Source organism: Lynx rufus, unplaced genomic scaffold (genome assembly GCF_022079265.1).
Source record: "Lynx rufus isolate CCGP_SWC_20201006 ecotype Redwood Valley unplaced genomic scaffold, mLynRuf1.p SCAF_36, whole genome shotgun sequence".
NCBI classification, from domain to species: Eukaryota; Metazoa; Chordata; class Mammalia; order Carnivora; family Felidae; genus Lynx; species Lynx rufus.
Window position 1 is genome coordinate 3,341,206 of NW_025814852.1, and position 11,047 is coordinate 3,352,252.

The following is an 11,047-nucleotide window of genomic DNA, read 5'->3' on the forward strand; positions in this document are numbered from 1 at the left end:
AGACGCGAGGTCTACAGGGTGTCGGAGCGAAGGAGCGTCTGGCCTGGCGTGGCCCCCCACACACGGCGGCAGGGGCGACGGCTGGTCCGGGGCCCGCAGGCAAGGGAGCGCGGGCTCAGGGTCCCCGCCCTGCTCCCCCGGGGGGCCCTCTGTGCTTCGTGCCCCTCCGGGACGCCGACGCCTCGTCTCCCCGCCGGCTCTCGCCGACCACGCGTCTTCTCAATACACACACTTGCTTCCTCGCTCAGCACACGCGGGTGTCGCCGTGGCCTGCGTTGCCCCGACCGCTGGTCACGCCCGCCCCTGTTCACCTGCCTCACCGCCGCTTAGCGCCGAGGGGGCCTGCTCAGGGGTGAGCCAGTGCAGGACTGCGGCCCCAGCCCTGAACGGGGTGGAGGGGTGGGGGGGTGCGGGTAGAGCAGAGGAGGTCGGGCCTCTCCTGGACCGAGCCCTCGGCAGCGAGGACGGTGCCCCCGCGTGCAGCCGTAAACCCGGAGCTGAGGACCTCGCCGTGCCTCGACCTCCCACCCTAGAGATGGGGTCCTCCTGGGACTGATCTTCCTTCAGGAAGTCGTAGTTTCAAAGACACAACGAAATCTTGAGAGAAAAACCGTGACCTCTTGAGGGCCCTGTCACTATGGTAGAAGGCCCGTTAAGACTGTTAAATACAGAAACATTTTTAGCCTGGCAAGCCAGAAATTCTTTTTAAGTGTTGTTTAAAAAAAAAAAATCTGTTTAATTGGGGCGCCTGGGTGGCTCAGTCGGTTAAGCGTCCGACTTCAGCTCAGGTCACGATCTCGCGATCCGTGGGTTCGAGCCTCGCGTCGGTCTCTGGGCTGATGGCTCGGAGCCTGGAGCCCGCTTCGGATTCTGCGTCTCCCTCTCTCTCTGCCCCTGCCCCGCTCGTGCTCTGTCTCTCTCTGTCTCAAAAATAAATAAATGTTAAAAAAAAATTTTTTTTAAATCTGTTTGAGAGATGGGCTAAGAGCTAAAAAAAAAAAAAAGTAATTTTTATAAATATTTAATTTGAGCCTTGCCGTGCGTCACTTATAAATGCTCTCATGCTTTCAACACTTGGTAGTGTTGCATCCACAACAGAATGCTACGGGCACCAGTGACAGTCACAACAAAGTTTACTGCAATGAGAGGCAAGGCCGACCGATCGGGACCGACACTCTTGATCAGGGTGCGGCCGCGAACAGCCGGGGGACAGAGTTTTATCATCACCTGGGAACAGAACAGAGAAACAGTTCCCAGATGAGTTAGAAACAGTTGCCGGATGAAGTGATCATTTTAGACTTTCTGCCGCTAAGTTGCAACCAGTGGATCTCCTTGACCTTGCCTCTGATGCTCTTTTCTTTGAGCTTTTGTTTCCCTCACTGGTGAAGCCTGATTTACAAGAGTAGGAAGCATAATTTACAAGAGTAAAGCAAGGCTGTTATCTCTTGACCTTCAGTGTCAGAACAAAGCTGTTGTTTTTCAAGCTACGCGTTAGCCCTACACTACAATTTAACCCTCACGATAGGATTTTTTAAAAATACTTCTACGAATGCAAAGATATTTGGGAGAGGAAGGGGCTCGTGCAATTAACCCGATGGCATGACAGGGATTTATTTGCATTATATATGCATGTGAGTGCGTGAACCCGCAGGGGCTTCGGGAAGGTGTAACCGGCTGGGGGGCCGCTGAAGGGCGGCCCCGGCCACCGAGCAGGGGGCTGGGGCCAGATTGGAGCCTGGGCCAGGGCCGGGCGTGTCCCCTGGGCTGGACTGTCCCCCGGGAAAGGGGGCAGTGGCCTGTGGGGTCTATGCACACATCCCTTGGATTCTCAACTGTGGCTGTGACCTCTGTGCTCATGGCAGGGCACGGGGTCCCGCCTGGGAAGCCTAGCTTTGATGGGAGTGACCCCTGAAGACTCGGGGAGCAATGACCCCACCCCGCGAGGTCAGGACAGCGCACCCGGAAGTCCCGGCTGCAGGAGGGAGGGCGGTCGTCGGATCCAGGCCGGGCGGGGGACGCCCGCGGGAACGGGCCCGAAGCTGTAAGTTTGGTGGCAGGCGCCGCTGTCCCCTGGGTGTCCACCCCATGATGTGTCCCCTCCCCGGCCTGCTCTCCGTGCTGCTGAACCCCTTCCAGCTCCAATGCGATTTCTGGTTTCGTCTGCCCTGTGCTGTCCCTCGGGGAGGAAGGCCCTTCTCCCTTCCAGCCGGGTGACATGGACCTTCCATCATCGCACCCAGTGGCTCTGGGACCCTTGGGCTCCAGCCTCCCCCCGCCCCCCGCCCTGTCATCAAATCCAGCACATGCTGGGGGCCTGGCCTGGGGCTCTGTGGGGCTCCCTGCCCGGGTCGGCTGTCAACACACGGCTCGTGGCCGCCCAGTGCTATCTGTGAGCGCTGGGGTCTGGGACTCCCAAGGTCAGGGTCCCAGAATGGAGCTGCCTCCCTCGTGAACAAGCAAGTCTCTGTGTCACTGGTGAGGTGACAGGGCTCTGTGTCCACACAGACCTGGGTCTCCCTGGGCCCGGTCAGGTCCAGGCTGCGTGACCTTGGGCCAGTCGCTTGACCTCTCTGAGTTCTCTCTAACGTGACTGAGGATAACGGGGTGGATTTGAAGACTCCGGAGTAAGGACGGTGCCCACGGTTTGGGTCAGCGATAGACCAAGGGGTCAGTGAACAGGGGCGTTGGTATCGCCCCACCCCCACCCCCACCCCCGCACCTGCCCCTCCCGGCCGCCCTCCCTGGCCTGGCCGCCGTGCCCGAGTCCGGCCTCAGTTTCTGTTCCGCTGTTTCACAAGCTGAGAGGAGGAGCCCCTTGGATTCTAGGTCACTGTTGTAAACTGAGGCAGCCCTGGCCCAGCCCCCACAGCTTCCCTCGTGCCCCCCGCCCCTCCGGCAGCTGGGCAGGGTCGTGGCTGTTGTGCTGGGCTCCACTTCTGCCCGGCATCGCCGGCTGCCCACACTTGCCCCGGGGCGTGCTCTGAGGCGCAGAGCAGACGCTAGGCTTCCCGGAGGAGGAGACACCTTTGGCGTCAAAACCCACCATGGAGCCTCCCGGCCCGAGGCACGTCGCCCCCTCCCCAAATAAAGCTGACCTCTGGGGGCTGCGAGGGGCCCCAAACCCTGAAACCAGCACGGTGCTGTCGCCCCGGTCCACCAAACCCACTTGCTCCGGTCCCTCCCTCCCCTTCGCCCGGGTTCACACGTCCTTCCGAGGATCTGAAGCCTTGAGAGCCATTTGCAAGAAAAGGGCTTGGAAGGGGCCACCTGGTCGACTTCAGGCTCCGTCAGGTCTGGGTGGAGCACAGTGTCGCTCTCCAGAAGCGGGATGATGTTTAGGGCTGCATTAATGGAGGCATGGAATCTAGAACTGAGGAGGAGACAGCCACACTCCTGTCTGCACAGGTCAGACCGCACCTGTGCCTTAGGTCCCGAGTGTCCCACTTCAGAGGACCCAGGGAGGGGGCACAGACCTGGCAGCAACACCGTGGGAAGTTCCGGCCAGCCGGGGAGAAGAGCAGTGGGCGACACTCGTGGCCCCACACTGGGAGGACTGGCTGCACTGGGGGCTCCTGGGCCCCAGAGGCCCCTCCCAGCCCTCGGGCCTCTGTCCTCTCCCAGTGACCTCCCATCACAAAGGGTGAGACTCGAGCTGGTCCTGGTTCACTGGGACTCCCGGTCTCAGCCCTGAGCACCCTACCTGCTGGGAAACTGAGTCCGGGACAAACCAGGATGGTGGTCACCCTGCCAGGAGGTCAGCGGCCTATTAAAACTGCCCCAATCATTGGCACGGACGAAAGAAACCGGATTCCCCGCAGGCTCAGGGAATCCCGTGGGCTGGTGCTCCCTTCCCTCTGCTTTGCTGCGTCAATGGCGCAGGACAAAGCCAGGCCACGCCCCGCTAGCCCCCCCAGAATGGCTGCGTCTGCAGGTGCAAAGCCCTCTCCGGGGTGCGGGCGGGTCAACCACCCCCAGGGCGCCCCCGGCCCAGACGGAGGGATGAGACCGTTTTCCACCAGAACTGAGCAAAGTCCTCGCAGGGGCCAGGGTTCCCCCACTTGCGCCTCACTGCCCGGCGGCCTGGGGGACGTCTCAGCACAGCCCTTGTAGGTAGGACCCGGCCCGCTCGCCTGTGCTGTGTCCCGCTGCGCGACCCCGAAGCCCTTGCCGGCCCGTGCGGGCACCCCGCCGTCCTACACAGCGCGGCCCCACACGTCCAAGGTCAGCGGGAGGGCGCCCCGTTTTGTTCGGTCGACGTCCTGCCTCCGCTGACTTGGAGGGCGGCCCAGAGAACAAACGTCCCATGTCGCTCCAAGGGAGGAGCTTGGGACCCAGGCCCTCAGTAGCGCGTGGCTGTTGCCTGTGGGCCGAATGGACCTCACGAGAGAAAGAACCACGTAGGGAGGATCTTAGCCATTTGCAAGCGGCATAAAATGCAAGAGAAAGCCCAGGAATTCGAGGTCTTGCAGAACTGGAAAATACCAAACATTTCCAGACCCCAAACAGTGACAGATGGGATTTTTGTTTTAAAGCCCTTGAGTAGAAGACCAGCGGACTGTGGTTGGGAACGGAGCGACTCAGCCTGTGTGTCACGTTCTTTCGGCCCGAGCTTGGGAGCCCTGAGCAGGCCTCCCTGTGACGCAGACGGCAGGAGGGGCCGGGTCCCCGGGCGTCGAACCCTCGCCTGAGGGAGAAACAGGCCTGCTGGTTTACAGCCCTGACGAACGGAGGCTGCTCGGTAAAATCTCTAGTGGGCACTCACCTTCCCAAAGAGGCGGCCTCGGTGGGGACGGGCGTGGAAGGCTGCCTGTGCGCCCTGGTCCCAAAACCCACCCTGGCTGTCATTGTCCCAGTGACTAATCGGCCATATGGGGAGGGGGCGGCCAATTATCTGATTCCCGGAGCCTCACAGAAGGCTGAAAGCCCCTCCCGCCCACCCCGCTCGATGGCAGGAGTCCCAGTCAGGAAGCCAGGAGAGCCACCAGCCATCTGGAAATGTCCATCTGTCCCGAAGCAGCGAATACGGCCCTCCCAGAGGCCTCCCCCCGCCCCCGCTCCTTCTATGACTACAGAGGGGCGTTCTGCATTTTAACTGCGGTTGAACCGTCAATGGTCAGATCTTGGGACTGGAAACTAAGGCCCGTCCTGGTTCCCGCTTTCACACAGAGCAAGAGTCGGCGGCCCCGCAGCCCCGGACGGAGGCCGCTTGTCTTTCCTTGAAGATCTGCATGTAGGAGGCCGGCTGCCATCTGGGACCGCGTGGCCTGGGGCCGTGGTCCCGGACGTCAGAGCTCTCCTTCCCGTGGTATCTGGCCCTGCTTCCCTGCGGAGCTCATCCACGGAGGGGCCAAGGGGAGGGTGCGGCAGAAGCTCCAAGGTGTTCATCCAGGGTGCTCAGAAGGGGCGGCACCGGGCCGCTGGCCGGGCCGCCAGAGTCCAGGGCCGGGCGCGCACCCGAAGAAAACAAAACAGCCCGACGCGGAGGGACACGACGGGCTCGCGTGGCCTTAGGTGCAGCGGCCCGCACACCTCCGTGGTTTCCAAGTCTGAGAAGCTCCGAGGGGCCTACGTGCCGCCCAGCTCTGTCTGGCCGCAGCCACGGCTCCTGTCCTCGGGCCGTGTCACACGAGGTGTGGGACACATCCCCGCACACTTGCTCAGGTCTCTTTTTCCTTCCGGCTCCACCGTCCTCTTTATTTTATTGTATTTTATTTTAATTTTTTTAATTTGACAGAGAGAGAGAGAGAGAGAGAGAGAGCAGGGGAGGGGCAGAGAGAGAGAGGGAGACCCAGAATCCAAAGCAGGCTCCAGGCCCTGAGCCGTCAGCACAGAGCCTGACGCGGGGCTCGAACTCACGAACCGTGAGATCATGGCCTGAGCCGAAGTCGGCCGCTCAACCGACGGAGCCCCCCAGGCGCCCCTATAGGGTCACTTTTATAAAGAAAAGCTTGTGTCCTTGCAGTCAGTGAGCTCACGAGGGAATCGATTTCTAGAGAAAATTTCACAGAGGAGGAACAGCCACTACATCACAGATGTGTTAAGGACCCACCGAAAGGAGGGTGGCCCTGTCCTCGGATGAATGCAAAGTGGCGGGTTTAGAGCGGGTCACGGGGGGGTGGGGAATCTCTCCCGGGGAGACCACCACAGTCAGAAGACACAGCCACGGGCCCAGCCTTGCGCTGCCCGGAACGCACGAATCGGTAACGGGGACCGGACTTCCTTGTGAAAACACGGGAAGAGCAGGACCAAGTTCAGACATTCTCTTGCGAGGCGGCGGAGGCGACCGGGGCGGTGAGGAGCCGCGGGAACCCAGAAATAAGGGCATCTACGCCCCGGGGGGGGGCCCAGCTGGTTAGGCGCCCCGCTCTTGGTTTCGGCTCAGGTCGTGATCTCACGGTGCGTGAGTTCGAGCCCCGCACCGGGCTCGGCGCTGACGGCACGGAGCCCGCTTGGGATTCTCTCTCTCCCTCTCTCTCCGCCCCTCCCCTGCTCGCTCATACTCTGTCTCTCAAAATAAAGAAAGAAAGAAAAAAGACATAATGGCATCTAGAAACGCCAGACACGTATTTTCCAGCGCTGAAAAAAAACTGCCAAGCTAGGATTTCACACCCAGGGAAGATGCTCTTTGAAAGGGAGGCAAGACGAAGGTGTTTCCAGAGGACCTCTGGGCAGGGACCTAATTTACCACCCGCAGACCCAGATTCAAAACAAGAAAAAACAAACACGGGAAAAGAAGCAGGAATAGGGACAAGTCACACGGGGTGAGGACGAGGGCAGGCGGGGGCGGAGGCAGAGGCCCCATGGCACCTGTGTCGCTGTCCTGTGGGGCTCTGGCAGGTGACGAAGCAGGGGCGGGGGAGCAATGGCGAAAGGCAGGAGGGGACGCGGTTGCGGGCTTTCAAGGTCTTTGCTGGTGACGGGATACAGGGACCATCTACCTCGCTGTAAAAGGTCCGGGGAGGATGCGCAGTCTCAGCTGTAGAAGCGAAGGGGTGGGAGGAGGATGTACGGATGAGAAGCCGACGGAGAGGTAAGGGGGATAACAGAGGTGCCCAGCGAGTGCAGAAGGCCCGACGGCAGAGAAAAGGCCAACGGAGACAAGGCCGCGTGAACGCCTGCCTCCGGCACCTTCAGACGGGGCCGTGCGCTCATGACGGGCATCTCCGGAGAGTTCTTGTATTTTATTTCATTTCCCCAAATGCCCACACAGAACAGTTCTCACGGCCACTGAAATGTACTGATGAAAAGAAAACTTTGTTTAATGTTTTATTTATTTTTGACAGAGAGAGAGTGAGAGACAGAGCGCGAGAGGGGGAGGGGCAGAGAGAGGGAGACACGGAATCTGAAACAGGCTCCAGGCTCTGAGCTGTCAGCACAGAGCCCGACGCGGGGCTCGAACTCACGGACCGCGAGATCGTGACCTGAGCCGAAGTGGGCCACTTAACCGACTGAGCCACCTAGGCGCCCGTCTACTTTGCTTTTTAAAATTAATGGGTGATTTCTGAAAACTAAAAAACAAACCAAAAAAAAAAAATGTAGCTTTCCCCTGATCTCTTACATTTGGCTGATAGATGTTATTTTTCTCTTCGAAAGACCTCCAGATCTTAACAGTTGGCTTTTAAGGGCCTTTGAATGCTACAGATTTAATTCATTAAATACTTTCCACACTTCAGATTGTAATAGTAAGTGTAATAGATCCAAATTCTTTCTTGGGTAGTGCAATTGTCTAATGAACAAAATCGTCCTAGTGCTAATTAATTTTTAGGAATCTAATAATGCCACTTAGAAACACAATGAGCCCAAGGTCTCTCCTGTATTTCAGCACTGCGTAGACGTGCACTGAGATTTCCATGTAACGTTATGACTAAATCAATCAGTTAATCACACGTCTGAGTCGGGGTTTGTGAGACATTCTTTATAATAGGCCACGTGGTTCAAACGTAAGACTGAAACGCCAACCCTGTCCAGATTCCTTAACACAAAAGTCATAATTCTGTGACTTGTATTGACGATTTGTGCACTTAATGTAAGTCTTCCTGGGTTCCTAGGATGCTTATATCTACTCAGGAATAAGGTACCGTCCCAGTGGATAGACTTGGCTTTCGCTGGAGATTGTGGCCAGGACCTGGCGGGATCTCGTCAGCCGGGAGGGCGGCGGGGGACCTCGCCGACACATTGACCCCCGACGTGAAGGAAAGATGTGGAGGTCGCCCACATTCCTGGACTCAGAGAGTGCATTTTCTGTGAAGGCCGCTTTGCACTGTGAACATAGCACAGACACAAAAGTGTAAGCCACGAAAAGCGTTGCCCGCGTGTTTTGTCCCCGTGCAGCCCGCACAAAATCACCACCAGAAAATTAGCAGGTAGGGCCGTCTGCCCGCTTTCCCAGGCACCACCCCGTCCCGCCCCCAAAAGCAACATTTTCTGGTTCTCCTGGTGTCTGCTGACCGCCTAAATGAGCGTCCCCTAATACGACGGGCCGTCTTTACTTTGGGGAACATCTTTATGCTGCCTGGGGTCCCCAGCACACGCTCTCCGGGATGTGCTTCTTCACAGCGGTGCCCCCGCGCTCCTGTAGTCGGTCCCCTCCTCGGCCGTGCTCCCTGGTGCAAGCCACAGCTCTCTCCAAGTCGGGGAGCAGAGTGGCCGGCCGGGTCGTGGGGTCGTGTGTCTCCAGTGCCCAGAGTTAATGCCGAACTCTTCCCCAAGTTCACGGTGCTTCCAGCAGCGTGTGAGATCGCCATACGATAGCATCCGTGCCTTCCTAATTCCAGCCGTCCGATGCGTGTGGACCTGTCCGTTTTGGGTTAGGATTTGCATTCCCCAGAGGACTAAAACAGTAGACCACGTTTAAAAAAAAATAGCCACTCCTGTGGATGTCATGTTTTGTGAAGTTATCTGTTCAAATCCCTTACCCACATTTTACTGAGCTGTGATACTTTAAAAAAATATTTTCTTAATGATTATTTATTTAGAGAGAGAGAGAGAGGGGCGCCTGGGTGGCGCAGTCGGTTAAGCGTCCGACTTCAGCCAGGTCACGATCTCGCGGTCTGTGAGTTCGAGCCCCGCGTCGGGCTCTGGGCTGATGGCTCAGAGCCTGGAGCCTGTTTCAGATTCTGTGTCTCTCTCTCTCTCTGCCCCTCCCCCGTTCATGCTCTGTCTCTCTCTGTCTCAAAAATAAATAAACGTTGAAAAAAAAAATTTTTAGAGAGAGAGAGAGAGAGGCAGAATCGGATACAGGCTCCAGGCTCCACGCCGTCAGCACAGAGCCCGACGCGGGGCTTGAACCCACGGACCGTGAGATCACGACCTGAGCCGAAGTCGGACGCTTCACCGACTGAGCCCCTGTGATACTTTTTTGATTGATCTGTAGGCGTCCCTTAGATATCGCCGATAGGAGAATGTGCTTTTTCTTTTAATAGTTTGTGATAGGCAGAATTATATGCCCCTGCCAAAGATTCTCTGCCCTCGTCCCCGGAGCTGGTAACTGTGTCACCTTCCATGTCCAGAGGGACTTGGTAGATGGCATTAAGTTAAGGACCTCGAGCTGGGAGATGGTCCTGGATGGTGCAGGGGCCCAACCTAATCTCCTGTGTCCTTCGAAGCAGGGAAGGGGGGGAGGGGTCTGGGAAGCAGATCAGAGAGGTGACGTAGGGCTGGGAGGCCGGGGGAAGGGACCTCGAGCCAAGGAATGGCGCGTCCTGTAGAGGCTGGAGAAGGCAGGGACACAGATTCTCCCCAGCGTCCGCAGAAGGGACCCGGGTGGGACTTCGAATGTGCAGGACGCCTTCCTGCCACTCTAAGCCGCTACGGTTTTCGGCAGCTGGCGGCTCTGTCCCTCCGTGACTTGCCTTCTGTTCTCCGGATTTCAAGGTGGTCGAACAGATCGACCTGCTCCTTCGTGTCTGGTGCTTCGGAAGTCCCAGTGAAGAATCTTTCCCCGGCCTCAGCGTGGAAAACCGTCCCCCGTCACCCCCTGCCCCCCGTGGGGCTTGCTCAGCGCGGCCCAGTCAGGTCTGCAAGTGTCCCGAGGCACGTGCCGGGTGGGGTGTGGCCCAGTTCCGTGGGGCCGGCGGCCCCGCTCCCCGGAGCAGGTGCGGCGCGACCTTCCTCAGCTGTTGTCGGGGGACAGCTGGCCTGAGGTCCACTCTGCACGCTTGAGAGAAGCAGAAAGGTTCCCATGTAGCTTTTTCTCCCTTCTTAAGGAGCGTTTTTTAGGCTGTGCGAAGCCGCTGCAGAGTGAGACCCGGGGTGAGGGAGGGGCTGCCCCGTGTCAGTTACCGGGGGGCCGGAGGCTGGGGGATCCCCCTCCTGGGACCCGCTCAGGGACCCTGGCCCAGGCCCAGCGAGCTCAGACGCTGAGCCCAAGAGCTGCGCCCAAGGCTCTGAATGGCCGGCATCGAGAGAAGCAAACGCACGCTGGAAGCAAACCCGGGTTTGTCGGGGAGCAAACGCTTTTAAAAACTCCCTCTTCAGCCCACTGAGGCTGCGGGCATGTGCGCGGGGCGCCCGGAGGGGCCAGAAGGGGCTTTGACGAGCGGGGGGGGGGGGGTCCCGGGGCTGGGACGCAAAGGGGCAGCAGACGGTGTCCCCGCGAGGGTGGGGGTGGGGCCCTGGGGACATCAGGGAATCACCTGCTCGTGAGGAAAGGGGGCGGTGTTGGTGCCAGAAAGACCCGTGCCGTCCGTCCAGGGGCCTGCGCCCTGAGTGCAGTTAGCGCCACCCTCACTTTGGAGGTGCAACAGCGGGGCTGCAGGTGTGTCACAGCCCGCCGAGGCATCGCGGAGGAGGGAGCAGGACGCACAGGACCCAGCCCCCCCGTGCGTTGCCCCCCGCCCCGCCACTCCAGCCATCCTGGGCTCCCCCAGGACCCTCAGGATGGCCAGCACAGCGCCTCTGCTCTGGGCTTTGTCCCCTCCCTGAGCTGCCCTGGGCAACATGGCCGTCATCCGGGGCCCCCTGCTCTGTCCTCAGCCCTGCCGGGAAGTTCACCCGCGGGTCCGGCAGCCTCCCTTCACCACGTACAAAGTGGGGGCCGTGGGCCCCG